The following is a 15,917-nucleotide window of genomic DNA, read 5'->3' as shown; positions in this document are numbered from 1 at the left end:
ACCTGGTGCCAGTCGGGGTAAGGCACGGACGGTTTCCCCTAGAGCGGCAGTGACACCTGGTGGCCAGTCGGGGTAAGGCACGGACGGTTTCCCCTAAAGCTGCAGTGACACCTGGTGGCCAGTCTGGGTAAGGCACGGACGGTTTCCCCTAAAGCTGCAGTGACACCTGCTGGCCAGTCGGGGTAAGGCACGGACGGTTTCCCCTAGAGCTGCAGTGACAGCTGGTGGCCAGTCGGGGTAAGGCACGGAGGGGTTTCCCCTAAAGCTGCAATGACACCTGGTGGCCAGTCTGGGTAAGGCACGGACGGTTTCCCCTAGAGCGGCAGTGACACCTGGTGGCCAGTCGGGGTAAGGCACGGACGGTTTCCCCTAGAACTGCAGTGACACCTGGTGGCCAGTCGGGGTAAGGCACGGACGGTTTCCCCTAAAGCTGCAGTGACACCTGGTGTCCAGTCGGGGTAAGGCACGGACGGTTTCCCCTAGAGCAGCAGTGACACCTGGTGGCCAGTCGGGTAAGGCACGGACATTTTCCCTAAAGCTGCAGTGACACCTGGTGGCCAGTCGGGGTAAGGCACGGACGGTTTCCCCTAAAGCTGCAGTGACACCTGGTGGCCAGTCGGGGTAAGGCACGGACGGTTTCCCCTAGAGCTGCAGTGACACCTGGTGGCCAGTCGGGGTAAGGCACGGACGGTTTCCCCTAGAGCGGCAGTGACACCTGGTGGCCAGTTGGGGTAAGGCACGGACGGTTTCCCCTAAAGCTGCAGTGACACCTGGTGGCCAATCGGGGTAAGGCACGGACGGTTTCCCCTAAAGCTGCAGTGACACCTGGCGGCCAGTCGGGGTAACGCACGGACGGTTTCCCCTAAAGCTGCAGTGACACCTGGTGGCCAATCGGGGTAAAGGCACGGACGGTTTCACCTAGAGCTGCAGTGACACCTGGTGGCCAGTCAGGATAAGGCACGACGGTTTCCCATAGAACGCAGTGACACCTGGCGGCCAGTTGGGGTAAGGCACGGACGGTTTCCCCTAGAGCAGCAGTGACACCTGGTGGCCAGTCGGGGTAAGGCACGGACATTTTCCCCTAAAGCTGCAGTGACACCTGGTGGCCAGTCGGGGTAAGGCACGGACGGTTTCCCCTAAAGCTGCAGTGACACCTGGTGGCCAGTCGGGGTAAGGCACGGACGGTTTTCCCTAGAGCGGCAGTGACACCTGGTGGCCAGTCGGGTTAAGGCACGGACGGTTTCCCCTAGAACTGCAGTGACACCTGGTGGCCAGTTGGGGTAAGGCACGGACGGTTTCTCCTAGAGCCGCAGTGACACCTGGTGGCCAGTCGGGGTAAGGCACGGACGGTTTCCCCTAAAGCTTCAGTGACACCTGCTGGCCAGTCGGGTAAGGCACGGACGGTTTCCCCTAGAGCTGCAGTGACACCTGGTGGCCAGTTGGTGTAAGGCACGGAGGGTTTCCCCTAAAGCTGCAGTGACACCTGGTGGCCAGTCTGGGTAAGGCACGGACGGTTTCCCCTAGAGCGGCAGTGACACCTGGTGGCCAGTCGGGGTAAGGCACGGACGGTTTCCCCTAAAGCTGCAGTGACACCTGGTGGCCAATCGGGGTAAGGCACGGACGGTTTATCCTAGAGCGGCAGTGACACCTGGTGTCCAGTCGGGGTAAGGCACGGACGGTTTCCCCTAGAGCGGCAGTGACACCTGGTGCCAGTCGGGGTAAGGCACGGACGGTTTCCCCTAGAGCGGCAGTGACACCTGGTGGCCAGTCGGGGTAAGGCACGGACGGTTTCCCCTAAAGCGGCAGTGACACCTGGTGGCCAGTCGGGATAAGGCACGGATGGTTTCCCCTAGAGCGGCAGTGACACCTGGTGGCCAGTCGGGGTAAGGCACAGAGGGTTTTCCGTAGAGCGGCAGTGACACCTGGTGGCCAGTCGGGGTAAGGCACGGACGGTTTCCCCTAAAGCTGCAGTGACACCTGGTGTCCAGTCGGGGTAAGGTACGGACGGTTTCCCCTAAAGCTGCAGTGACACCTGGTGGCCAGTCGGGGTAAAGGCACGGACGGTTTCCCTAGAGCGGCAGTGACACCTGGTGGCCAGTCGGGGTAAGGCACGGACGGTTTCCCCTAAAGCTGCAGTGACACCTGGCGGCCAGTTGGGGTAAGGCACGGACGGTTTCCCCTAAAGCTGCAGTGACACCTCCTGGCCAATCGGGGTAAGGGACGGACGGTTTCCCCTAAAGCTGCAGTGACACCTGGCGGCCAGTCGGGGTAAGGCACGGACGGTTTCCCCTCGAGCGGCAGTGACACCTGGTGGCCAGTCGGGGTAAGGCACGGACGGTTCCCCCTAGAGCGGCAGTGACACCTGGTGGCCAGTCGGGGTAAGGCACGGACGGTTTCCCCTAGAGCGGCAGTGAAACCTGGTGGCCAGTCGGGGTAAGGCACGGACGGTTCCCCCTAGAGCGGCAGTGACACCTGATGGCCAGTCGGGGTAAGGCACGGACGGTTTCCCCTAGAGCGACAGTGACACCTGGTGGCCAGTCGGGGTAAGGCACGGACGGTTTCCCCTAGACCGCAGTGACACCTGGTGGCCAGTCGGGGTAAGGCACGGACGGTTTCCCCTAGAACTGCAGTGACACCTGGTGGCCAGTTGGGGTAAGGCACGGACGGTTCTCCTAGAGCCGCAGTGACACCTGGTGGCCAGTCGGGGTAAGGCACGGACGGTTTCACCTAAAGCGCAGTGACACCTGGTGGCCAGTCGGGGTAAGGCACGGACGGTTTACCCTAGAGCTGCAGTGACACCTGGCGGCCAGTCGGGGTAAGGCACGGAGGGTTTCCCCTAAAGCTGCAGTGACACCTGGTGGCCAGTCTGGGTAAGGCACGGACGGTTTCCCCTAGAGCGGCAGTGACACCTGGTGGCCAGTCGGGGTAAGGCACGGACGGTTTCCCCTAAAGCTGCAGTGACACCTGGTGGCCAGTCGGGGTAAGGCACGGACGGTTTATCCTAGAGCGGCAGTGACACCTGGTGGCCAGTCGGGGTAAGGCACGGACGGTTTCCCCTAGAGCGGCAGTGACACCTGGTGGCCAGTCGGGGTAAGGCACGGACGGTTTCCCCTAGAGCGGCAGTGACACCTGGTGGCCAGTCGGGGTAAGGCACGGACGGTTTCCCCTAAAGCGGCAGTGACACCTGGTGGCCAGTCGGGGTAAGGCACGGATGGTTTCCCCTAGAGCGGCAGTGACACCTGGTGGCCAGTCGGGGTAAGGCACGGACGGTTTCCCCTCGAGCGGCAGTGACACCTGGTGGCCAGTCGGTTTCCCCTAAAGCTGCAGTGACACCTGGTGGCCAGTCGGGGTAAGGCACGGACGGTTTCCCCTAGAGCTGCAGTGACACCTGGTGGCCAGTCAGGATAAGGCACGGACGGTTTCCCCTAGAACGGCAGTGACACCTTGCGGCCAGTTGGGGTAAGGCACGGACGGTTTCCCCCAGAGCTGCAGTGACACCTGGTGGCCAGTCGGGGTAAGGCACGGACGGTTTCCCCTAGAGCGGCAGTGACACCTGGTGGCCAGTCGGGGTAAGGCACGGACGGTTTCCCCTAGAGCGGCAGTGACACCTGATGGACAGTCGGGGTAAGGCACGGACGGTTTCCCCTAGAGCGGCAGTGACACCTGGTGGCCAGTCGGGGTAAGGCACGGACGGTTTCCCCTAAAGCTGCAGTGACACCTGGTGGCCAGTCGGGGTAAGGCACGGACGGCTTCCCCTAAAGCTGCAGTGACACCTGGTGGCCAGTCGGGGTAAGGCACGGACGGTTTCCCCTAAAGCTGCAGTGACACCTGGCGGCCAGTCGGGATAAGACACGGACGGTTTCCCCTAGAACGGCAGTGACACCTGGCGGCCAGTAGGGGTAAGGCACGGACGGTTTCCCCTAGAGCGGCAGTGACACCTGGTGGCCAGTCGGGGTAAGGCACGGACGGTTTCCCCTAGAGCGGCAGTGACACCTGGTGGCCAGTCGGGGTAAGGCACGGACGGTTTCGCCTAGAGCGGCAGTGACACCTGGTGGCCAGTCGGGGTAAGGCACGGACGGTTTCCCCTAGAGCGGCAGTGACACCTGGTGGCCAGTCGGGGTAAGGCACGGACGGTTTCCCCTAAAGCTGCAGTGACACCTGGTGGCCAGTCTGGGTAAGGCACGGACGGTTTCCCCTAAAGCTGCAGTGACACCTGCTGGCCAGTCGGGGTAAGGCACGGACGGTTTCCCCTAGAGCTGCAGTGACAGCTGGTGGCCAGTCGGGGTAAGGCACGGAGGGTTTCCCCTAAAGCTGCAATGACACCTGGTGGCCAGTCTGGGTAAGGCACGGACGGTTTCCCCTAGAGCGGCAGTGACACCTGGTGGCCAGTCGGGGTAAGGCACGGACGGTTTCCCCTAGAACTGCAGTGACACCTGGTGGCCAGTCGGGGTAAGGCACGGACGGTTTCCCCTAAAGCTGCAGTGACACCTGGTGTCCAGTCGGGGAAAGGCACGGACGGTTTCCCCTAGAGCAGCAGTGACACCTGGTGGCCAGTCGGGGTAAGGCACGGACATTTTCCCCTAAAGCTGCAGTGACACCTGGTGGCCAGTCGGGGTAAGGCACGGACGGTTTCCCCTAAAGCTGCAGTGACACCTGGTGGCCAGTCGGGGTAAGGCACGGACGGTTTCCCCTAGAGCTGCAGTGACACCTGGTGGCCAGTCGGGGTAAGGCACGGACGGTTTCCCCTAGAGCGGCAGTGACACCTGGTGGCCAGTTGGGGTAAGGCACGGACGGTTTCCCCTAAAGCTGCAGTGACACCTGGTGGCCAATCGGGGTAAGGCACGGACGGTTTCCCCTAAAGCTGCAGTGACACCTGGCGGCCAGTCGGGGTAACGCACGGACGGTTTCCCCTAAAGCTGCAGTGACACCTGGTGGCCAATCGGGGTAAGGCACGGACGGTTTCACCTAGAGCTGCAGTGACACCTGGTGGCCAGTCAGGATAAGGCACGGACGGTTTCCCCTAGAACGGCAGTGACACCTGGCGGCCAGTTGGGGTAAGGCACGGACGGTTTCCCCTAGAGCAGCAGTGACACCTGGTGGCCAGTCGGGGTAAGGCACGGACATTTTCCCCTAAAGCTGCAGTGACACCTGGTGGCCAGTCGGGGTAAGGCACGGACGGTTTCCCCTAAAGCTGCAGTGACACCTGGGGGCCAGTCGGGGTAAGGCACGGACGGTTTCCCCTAGAGCTGCAGTGACACCTGGTGGCCAGTCGGGGTAAGGCACGGACGGTTTCCCCTAGAGCGGCAGTGACACCTGGTGGCCAGTTGGGGTAAGGCACGGACGGTTTCCCCTAAAGCTGCAGTGACACCTGGTGGCCAATCGGGGTAAGGCACGGACGGTTTCCCCTAAAGCTGCAGTGACACCTGGCGGCCAGTCGGGGTAACGCACGGACGGTTTCCCCTAAAGCTGCAGTGACACCTGGTGGCCAATCGGGGTAAGGCACGGACGGTTTCACCTAGAGCTGCAGTGACACCTGGTGGCCAGTCAGGATAAGGCACGGACGGTTTCCCCTACAGCTGCAGTGACACCTGGTGGCCAGTCGGGGTAAGGCACGGACGGTTTCCCCTAGAGCTGCAGTGACACCTGGTGGCCAGTCGGGGTAAGGCACGGACGGTTTCCCCTAGAGCGGCAGTGACACCTGATGGCCAGTCGGGGTAAGGCACGGACGGTTTCCCCTAGAGCGGCAGTGACACCTGGTGGCCAGTCGGGGTAAGGCACGGACGGTTTCCCCTAAAGCTGCAGTGACACCTGGTGGCCAGTCGGGGTAAGGCACGGACGGCTTCCCCTAAAGCTGCAGTGACACCTGGTGGCCAGTCGGGGTAAGGCACGGACGGTTTCCCCTAAAGCTGCAGTGACACCTGGCGGACAGTCGGGATAAGGCACGGACGGTTTCCCCTAGAACGGCAGTGACACCTGGCGGCCAGTAGGGGTAAGGCACGGACGGTTTCCCCTAGAGCGGCAGTGACACCTGGTGGCCAGTCGGGGTAAGGCACGGACGGTTTCCCCTAGAGCGGCAGTGACACCTGGTGGCCAGTCGGGGTAAGGCACGGACGGTTTCCCCTAGAACTCCAGTGACACCTGGTGGCCAGTCGGGGTAAGGCACGGACGGTTTCCCCTAAAGCTGCAGTGACACCTGGTGGCCAGTCGGGGTAAGGCACGGACGGTTTATCCTAGAGCGGCAGTGACACCTGGTGTCCAGTCGGGGTAAGGCACGGACGGTTTCCCCTAGAGCGGCAGTGACACCTGGTGGCCAGTCGGGGTAAGGCACGGACGGTTTCCCCTAGAGCGGCAGTGACACCTGGTGGCCAGTCGGGGTAAGGCACGGACGGTTTCCCCTAAAGCGGCAGTGACACCTGGTGGCCAGTCGGGGTAAGGCACGGATGGTTTCCCCTAGAGCGGCAGTGACACCTGGTGGCCAGTCGGGGTAAGGCACGGAGGGTTTTCCGTAGAGCGGCAGTGACACCTGGTGCCCAGTCGGGGTAAGGCACGGACGGTTTCCCCTAAAGCTGCAGTGACACCTGGTGTCCAGTCGGGGTAAGGCACGGACGGTTTCCCCTAAAGCTGCAGTGACACCTGGTGGCCAGTCGGGGTAAGGCACGGACGGTTTCCCCTAGAACGGCAGTGACACCTGGCGGCCAGTAGGGGTAAGGCACGGACGGTTTCCCCTAGAGCGGCAGTGACACCTGGTGGCCAGTCGGGGTAAGGCACGGACGGTTTCCCCTAGAGCGGCAGTGACACCTGGTGGCCAGTCGGGTTAAGGCACGGACGGTTTCCCCTAGAACTGCAGTGACACCTGGTGGCCAGTTGGGGTAAGGCACGGACGGTTTCTCCGAGAGCCGCAGTGACACCTGGTGGCCAGTCGGGGTAAGGCACGGACGGTTTCCCCTAAAGCTTCAGTGACACCTGCTGGCCAGTCGGGGTAAGGCACGGACGGTTTCCCCTAGAGCTGCAGTGACACCTGGTGGCCAGTCGGTGTAAGGCACGGAGGGTTTCCCCTAAAGCTGCAGTGACACCTGGTGGCCAGTCTGGGTAAGGCACGGACGGTTTCCCCTAGAGCGGCAGTGACACCTGGTGGCCAGTCGGGGTAAGGCACGGACGGTTTCCCCTAAAGCTGCAGTGACACCTGGTGGCCAGTCGGGGTAAGGCACGGACGGTTTATCCTAGAGCGGCAGTGACACCTGGTGTCCAGTCGGGTTAAGGCACGGACGGTTTCCCCTAGAGCGGCAGTGACACCTGGTGGCCAGTCGGGGTAAGGCACGGACGGTTTCCCCTAGAGCGGCAGTGACACCTGGTGGCCAGTCGGGGTAAGGCACGGACGGTTTCCCCTAAAGCGGCAGTGACACCTGGTGGCCAGTCGGGGTAAGGCACGGATGGTTTCCCCTAGAGCGGCAGTGACACCTGGTGGCCAGTCGGGGTAAGGCACAGAGGGTTTTCCGTAGAGCGGCAGTGACACCTGGTGGCCAGTCGGGGTAAGGCACGGACGGTTTCCCCTAAAGCTGCAGTGACACCTGGTGTCCAGTCGGGGTAAGGTACGGACGGTTTCCCCTAAAGCTGCAGTGACACCTGTTGGCCAGTCGGGGTAAGGCACGGACGGTTTCCCCTAGAGCGGCAGTGACACCTGGTGGCCAGTCGGGGTAAGGCACGGACGGTTTCCCCTAAAGCTGCAGTGATACCTGGCGGCCAGTTGGGGTAAGGCACGGACGGTTTCCCCTAAAGCTGCAGTGACACCTCCTGGCCAATCGGGGTAAGGGACGGACGGTTTCCCCTAAAGCTGCAGTGACACCTGGCGGCCAGTCGGGGTAAGGCACGGACGGTTTCCCCTCGAGCGGCAGTGACACCTGGTGGCCAGTCGGGGTAAGGCACGGACGGTTCCCCCTAGAGCGGCAGTGACACCTGGTGGCCAGTCGGGGTAAGGCACGGACGGTTTCCCCTAGAGCGGCAGTGACACCTGGTGGCCAGTCGGGGTAAGGCACGGACGGTTCCCCCTAGAGCGGCAGTGACACCTGATGGCCAGTCGGGGTAAGGCACGGACGGTTTCCCCTAGAGCGACAGTGACACCTGGTGGCCAGTCGGGGTAAGGCACGGACGGTTTCCCCTAGACCGCAGTGACACCTGGTGGCCAGTCGGGGAAAGGCACGGACGGTTTCCCCAAGAGCGGCAGTGACACCAGGTGGCCAGTCGGGGTAAGGCACGGACGGTTTCCCCTAGAGCGGCAGTGACACCTGGTTGCCAGTCGGGGTAAGGCACGGACGGTTTCCCCTAGAGCGGCAGTGACACCTGGTGGCCAGTCGGGGTAAGGCATGGACGGTTCCCCCTAGAGCGGCAGTGACACCTGATGGCCAGTCGGGGTATGGCACGGACGGTTTCCCCTAGAGCGACAGTGACACCTGGTGGCCAGTTGGGGGAAGGCACGGACGGTTTCCCCTAGACCGCAGTGACACCTGGTGGCCCGTCGGGGTAAGGCACGGACGATTTCCCCTAGAACTGCAGTGACACCTGGTGGCCAGTTGGGGTAAGGCACGGACGGTTTCCCCTAGAGCGGCAGTGACACCTGGTGGCCAGTCGGGGTAAGGCACGGACGGTTTCCCCAAGAGCGGCAGTGACACCAGGTGGCCAGTCGGGGTAAGGCACGGACGGTTTCCCCTAGAGCGGCAGTGACACCTGGTGGCCAGTCGGGGTAAGGCACGGACGGTTTCCCCTAGAGCGGCAGTGACACCTGGTGGCCAGTCGGGGTAAGGCACGGACGGTTCCCCCTAGAGCGGCAGTGACACCTGATGGCCAGTCGGGGTAAGGCACGGACGGTTTCCCCTAGAGCGACAGTGACACCTGGTGGCCCGTTGGGGGAAGGCACGGACGGTTTCCCCTAGACCGCAGTGACACCTGGTGGCCCGTCGGGGTAAGGCACGGACGGTTTCCCCTAGAACTGCAGTGACACCTGGTGGCCAGTTGGGGTAAGGCACGGACGGTTTCACCTAGAGCCGCAGTGACACCTGGTGGCCAGTCGGGGTAAGGCACGGACGGTTTCCCCTAAAGCTTCAGTGACACCTGCTGGCCAGTCGGGGTAAGGCACGGACGGCTTCCCCTAAAGCTGCAGTGACAGCTGGTGGCCAGTCGGGGTAAGGCACGGAGGGTTTCCCCTAAAGCTGCAGTGACACCTGGTGGCCAGTCTGGGTAAGGCACGGACGGTTTCCCCTAGAGCGGCAGTGACACCTGGTGGCCAGTCGGGGTAAGGCACGGACGGTTTCCCCTAGAACTGCAGTGACACCTGGTGGCCAGTCGGGGTAAGGCATGGACGGTTTCCCCTAAAGCTGCAGTGACACCTGGTGTCCAGTCGGGGTAAGGCACGGACGGTTTCCCCTAAAGCGGCAGTGACACCTGGTGGCCAGTCGGGGTAAGGCACGGATGGTTTCCCCTAGAGCGGCAGTGACACCTGGTGGCCAGTCGGGGTAAGGCACAGAGGGTTTTCCGTAGAGCGGCAGTGACACCTGGTGGCCAGTCGGGGTAAGGCACGGACGGTTTCCCCTAAAGCTGCAGTGACACCTGGTGTCCAGTCGGGGTAAGGTACGGACGGTTTCCCCTAAAGCTGCAGTGACACCTGGTGGCCAGTCGGGGTAAGGCAGGGACGGTTTCCCCTAGAGCGGCAGTGACACCTGGTGGCCAGTCGGGGTAAGGCACGGACGGTTTCCCCTAAAGCTGCAGTGACACCTGGCGGCCAGTTGGGGTAAGGCACGGACGGTTTCCCCTAAAGCTGCAGTGACACCTCCTGGCCAATCGGGGTAAGGGACGGACGGTTTCCCCTAAAGCTGCAGTGACACCTGGCGGCCAGTCGGGGTAAGGCACGGACGGTTTCCCCTCGAGCGGCAGTGACACCTGGTGGCCAGTCGGGGTAAGGCACGGACGGTTCCCCCTAGAGCGGCAGTGACACCTGGTGGCCAGTCGGGGTAAGGCACGGACGGTTTCCCCTAGAGCGGCAGTGACACCTGGTGGCCAGTCGGGGTAAGGCACGGACGGTTCCCCCTAGAGCGGCAGTGACACCTGATGGCCAGTCGGGGTAAGGCACGGACGGTTTCCCCTAGAGCGACAGTGACACCTGGTGGCCAGTCGGGGTAAGGCACGGACGGTTTCCCCTAGACCGCAGTGACACCTGGTGGCCAGTCGGGGTAAGGCACGGACGGTTTCCCCAAGAGCGGCAGTGACACCAGGTGGCCAGTCGGGGTAAGGCACGGACGGTTTCCCCTAGAGCGGCAGTGACACCTGGTTGCCAGTCGGGGTAAGGCACGGACGGTTTCCCCTAGAGCGGCAGTGACACCTGGTGGCCAGTCGGGGTAAGGCATGGACGGTTCCCCCTAGAGCGGCAGTGACACCTGATGGCCAGTCGGGGTAAGGCACGGACGGTTTCCCCTAGAGCGACAGTGACACCTGGTGGCCAGTTGGGGGAAGGCACGGACGGTTTCCCCTAGACCGCAGTGACACCTGGTGGCCCGTCGGGGTAAGGCACGGACGATTTCCCCTAGAACTGCAGTGACACCTGGTGGCCAGTTGGGGTAAGGCACGGACGGTTTCCCCTAGAGCGGCAGTGACACCTGGTGGCCAGTCGGGGTAAGGCACGGACGGTTTCCCCAAGAGCGGCAGTGACACCAGGTGGCCAGTCGGGGTAAGGCACGGACGGTTTCCCCTAGAGCGGCAGTGACACCTGGTGGCCAGTCGGGGTAAGGCACGGACGGTTTCCCCTAGAGCGGCAGTGACACCTGGTGGCCAGTCGGGGTAAGGCACGGACGGTTCCCCCTAGAGCGGCAGTGACACCTGATGGCCAGTCGGGGTAAGGCACGGACGGTTTCCCCTAGAGCGACAGTGACACCTGGTGGCCCGTTGGGGGAAGGCACGGACGGTTTCCCCTAGACCGCAGTGACACCTGGTGGCCCGTCGGGGTAAGGCACGGACGGTTTCCCCTAGAACTGCAGTGACACCTGGTGGCCAGTTGGGGTAAGGCACGGACGGTTTCACCTAGAGCCGCAGTGACACCTGGTGGCCAGTCGGGGTAAGGCACGGACGGTTTCCCCTAAAGCTTCAGTGACACCTGCTGGCCAGTCGGGGTAAGGCACGGACGGCTTCCCCTAAAGCTGCAGTGACAGCTGGTGGCCAGTCGGGGTAAGGCACGGAGGGTTTCCCCTAAAGCTGCAGTGACACCTGGTGGCCAGTCTGGGTAAGGCACGGACGGTTTCCCCTAGAGCGGCAGTGACACCTGGTGGCCAGTCGGGGTAAGGCACGGACGGTTTCCCCTAGAACTGCAGTGACACCTGGTGGCCAGTCGGGGTAAGGCATGGACGGTTTCCCCAAAGCTGCAGTGACACCTGGTGTCCAGTCGGGGTAAGGCACGGACGGTTTCCCCTAGAGCAGCAGTGACACCTGGTGGCCAGTCGGGGTAAGGCACGGACATTTTCCCCTAAAGCTGCAGTGACACCTGGTGGCCAGTCGGGGTAAGGCACGGACGGTTTCCCCTAAAGCTGCAGTGACACCTGGTGGCCAGTCGGGGTAAGGCACGGACGGTTTCCCCTAGAGCTGCTGTGACACCTGGTGGCCAGTCGGGGTAAGGCACGGACGGTTTATCCTAGAGCGGCAGTGACACCTGGTGTCCAGTCGGGGTAAGGCACAGACGGTTTCCCCTAAAGCTGCAGTGACACCTGGTGGCCAGTCGGGGTAAGGCACGGACGGTTTATCCTAGAGCGGCAGTGACACCTGGTGTCCAGTCGGGGTAAGGCACGGACGGTTTCCCCTAGAGCGGCAGTGACACCTGGTGGCCAGTCGGGGTAAGGCACGGACGGTTTCCCCTAGAGCGGCAGTGACACCTGGTGGCCAGTCGGGGTAAGGCACGGACGGTTTCCCCTAAAGCGGCAGTGACACCTGGTGGCCAGTCGGGGTAAGGCACGGATGGTTTCCCCTAGAGCGGCAGTGACACCTGGTGGCCAGTCGGGGTAAGGCACAGAGGGTTTTCCGTAGAGCGGCAGTGACACCTGGTGGCCAGTCGGGGTAAGGCACGGACGGTTTCCCCTAAAGCTGCAGTGACACCTGGTGTCCAGTCGGGGTAAGGTACGGACGGTTTCCCCTAAAGCTGCAGTGACACCTGGTGGCCAGTCGGGGTAAGGCACGGACGGTTTCCCCTAGAGCGGCAGTGACACCTGGTGGCCAGTCGGGGTAAGGCACGGACGGTTTCCCCTAAAGCTGCAGTGACACCTGGCGGCCAGTCTGGGTAAGGCACGGACGGTTTCCCCTAAAGCTGCAGTGACACCTCCTGGCCAATCGGGGTAAGGGACGGACGGTTTCCCCTAAAGCTGCAGTGACACCTGGCGGCCAGTCGGGGTAAGGCACGGACGGTTTCCCTCGAGCGGCAGTGACACCTGGTGGCCAGTCGGGGTAAGGCACGGACGGTTCCCCCTAGAGCGGCAGTGACACCTGGTGGCCAGTCGGAGTAAGGCACGGACGGTTTCCCCTAGAGCGGCAGTGACACCTGGTGGCCAGTCGGGGTAAGGCACGGACGGTTCCCCCTAGAGCGGCAGTGACACCTGATGGCCAGTCGGGGTAAGGCACGGACGGTTTCCCCTAGAGCGACAGTGACACCTGGTGGCCAGTCGGGGTAAGGCACGGACGGTTTCCCCTAGACCGCAGTGACACCTGGTGGCCAGTCGGGGTAAGGCACGGACGGTTTACCCTAGAGCTGCAGTGACACCTGGCGGCCAGTCGGGGTAAGGCACGGAGGGTTTCCCCTAAAGCTGCAGTGACACCTGGTGGCCAGTCTGGGTAAGGCACGGACGGTTTCCCCTAGAGCGGCAGTGACACCTGGTGGCCAGTCGGGGTAAGGCACGGACGGGTCCCCTAAAGCTGCAGTGACACCTGGTGGCCAGTCGGGGTAAGGCACGGACGGTTTATCCTAGAGCGGCAGTGACACCTGGTGGCCAGTCGGGGTAAGGCACGGACGGTTTCCCCTAGAGCGGCAGTGACACCTGGTGGCCAGTCGGGGTAAGGCACGGACGGTTTCCCCTAGAGCGGCAGTGACACCTGGTGGCCAGTCGGGGTAAGGCACGGACGGTTTCCCCTAAAGCGGCAGTGACACCTGGTGGCCAGTCGGGGTAAGGCACGGATGGTTTCCCCTAGAGCGGCAGTGACACCTGGTGGCCAGTCGGGGTAAGGCACGGACGGTTTCCCCTAGAGCGGCAGTCACACCTGGTGGCCAGTCGGGGTAAGGCACGGACGGTTTCCCCTAAAGCGGCAGTGACACCTGGTGGCCAGTCGGGGTAAGGCACGGATGGTTTCCCCTAGAGCGGCAGTGACACCTGGTGGCCAGTCGGGGTAAGGCACAGAGGGTTTTCCGTAGAGCGGCAGTGACACCTGGTGGCCAGTCGGGGTAAGGCACGGACGGTTTCCCCTAAAGCTGCAGTGACACCTGGTGTCCAGTCGGGGTAAGGTACGGACGGTTTCCCCTAAAGCTGCAGTGACACCTGGTGGCCAGTCGGGGTAAGGCACGGACGGTTTCCCCTAGAGCGGCAGTGACACCTGGTGGCCAGTCGGGGTAAGGCACGGACGGTTTCCCCTAAAGCTGCAGTAACACCTGGCGGCCAGTCTGGGTAAGGCACGGACGGTTTCCCCTAAAGCTGCAGTGACACCTCCTGGCCAATCGGGGTAAGGGACGGACGGTTTCCCCTAAAGCTGCAGTGACACCTGGCGGCCAGTCGGGGTAAGGCACGGACGGTTTCCCCTCGAGCGGCAGTGACACCTGGTGGCCAGTCGGGGTAAGGCACGGACGGTTCCCCCTAGAGCGGCAGTGACACCTGGTGGCCAGTCGGAGTAAGGCACGGACGGTTTCCCCTAGAGCGGCAGTGACACCTGGTGGCCAGTCGGGGTAAGGCACGGACGGTTCCCCCTAGAGCGGCAGTGACACCTGATGGCCAGTCGGGGTAAGGCACGGACGGTTTCCCCTAGAGCGACAGTGACACCTGGTGGCCAGTCGGGGTAAGGCACGGACGGTTTCCCCTAGACCGCAGTGACACCTGGTGGCCAGTCGGGGTAAGGCACGGACGGTTTACCCTAGAGCTGCAGTGACACCTGGCGGCCAGTCGGGGTAAGGCACGGAGGGTTTCCCCTAAAGCTGCAGTGACACCTGGTGGCCAGTCTGGGTAAGGCACGGACGGTTTCCCCTAGAGCGGCAGTGACACCTGGTGGCCAGTCGGGGTAAGGCACGGACGGTTTCCCCTAAAGCTGCAGTGACACCTGGTGGCCAGTCGGGGTAAGGCACGGACGGTTTATCCTAGAGCGGCAGTGACACCTGGTGGCCAGTCGGGGTAAGGCACGGACGGTTTCCCCTAGAGCGGCAGTGACACCTGGTGGCCAGTCGGGGTAAGGCACGGACGGTTTCCCCTAGAGCGGCAGTGACACCTGGTGGCCAGTCGGGGTAAGGCACGGACGGTTTCCCCTAAAGCGGCAGTGACACCTGGTGGCCAGTCGGGGTAAGGCACGGATGGTTTCCCCTAGAGCGGCAGTGACACCTGGTGGCCAGTCGGGGTAAGGCACGGACGGTTTCCCCTCGAGCGGCAGTGACACCTGGTGGCCAGTCGGTTTCCCCTAAAGCTGCAGTGACACCTGGTGGCCAGTCGGGGTAAGGCACGGACGGTTTCCCCTAGAGCTGCAGTGACACCTGGTGGCCAGTCAGGATAAGGCACGGACGGTTTCCCCTAGAACGGCAGTGACACCTGGTGGCCAGTCGGGGTAAGGCACGGACGGTTTCCCCTAGAGCGGCAGTGACACCTGGTGGCCAGTCGGGGTAAGGCACGGACGGTTTCCCCTAGAGCGGCAGTGACACCTGATGGCCAGTCGGGGTAAGGCACGGACGGTTTCCCCTAGAGCGGCAGTGACACCTGATGGCCAGTCGGGGTAAGGCACGGACGGTTTCCCCTAGAGCGGCAGTGACACCTGGTGGCCAGTCGGGGTAAGGCACGGACGGTTTCCCCTAAAGCTGCAGTGGCACCTGGTGGCCAGTCGGGGTAAGGCACGGACGGCTTCCCCTAAAGCTGCAGTGACACCTGGTGGCCAGTCGGGGTAAGGCACGGACGGTTTCCCCTAAAGCTGCAGTGACACCTGGCGGCCAGTCGGGATAAGGCACAGACGGTTTCCCCTAGAACGGCAGTGACACCTGGCGGCCAGTAGGGGTAAGGCAAGGACGGTTTCCCCTAGAGCGGCAGTGACACCTGGTGGCCAGTCGGGGTAAGGCACGGACGGTTTCCCCTAGAGCGGCAGTGACACCTGGTGGCCAGTCGGGGTAAGGCATGGACGGTTTCCCCTAGAGCGGCAGTGACACCTGGTGGCCAGTCGGGGTAAGGCACGGACGGTTTCCCCAAGAGCGGCAGTGACACCAGGTGGCCAGTCGGGGTAAGGCACGGACGGTTTCCCCTAGAGCGGCAGTGACACCTGGTTGCCAGTCGGGGTAAGGCACGGACGGTTTCCCCTAGAGCGGCAGTGACACCTGGTGGCCAGTCGGGGTAAGGCACGGACGGTTCCCCCTAGAGCGGCAGTGACACCTGATGGCCAGTCGGGGTAAGGCACGGACGGTTTCCCCTAGAGCGACAGTGACACCTGGTGGCCAGTTGGGGGAAGGCACGGACGGTTTCCCCTAGACCGCAGTGACACCTGGTGGCCCGTCGGGGTAAGGCACGGACGATTTCCCCTAGAACTGCAGTGACACCTGGTGGCCAGTTGGGGTAAGGCACGGACGGTTTCCCCTAGAGCGGCAGTGACACCTGGTGGCCAGTCGGGGTAAGGCACGGACGGTTTCCCCAAGAGCGGCAGTGACACCAGGTGGCCAGTCGGGG

Source organism: Natator depressus, chromosome 28 (genome assembly GCF_965152275.1).
Source record: "Natator depressus isolate rNatDep1 chromosome 28, rNatDep2.hap1, whole genome shotgun sequence".
Taxonomy (NCBI): domain Eukaryota; kingdom Metazoa; phylum Chordata; order Testudines; family Cheloniidae; genus Natator; species Natator depressus.
The sequence above is the reverse complement of the archived record's forward strand: the minus strand, read 5'-3'. Positions refer to the sequence as shown.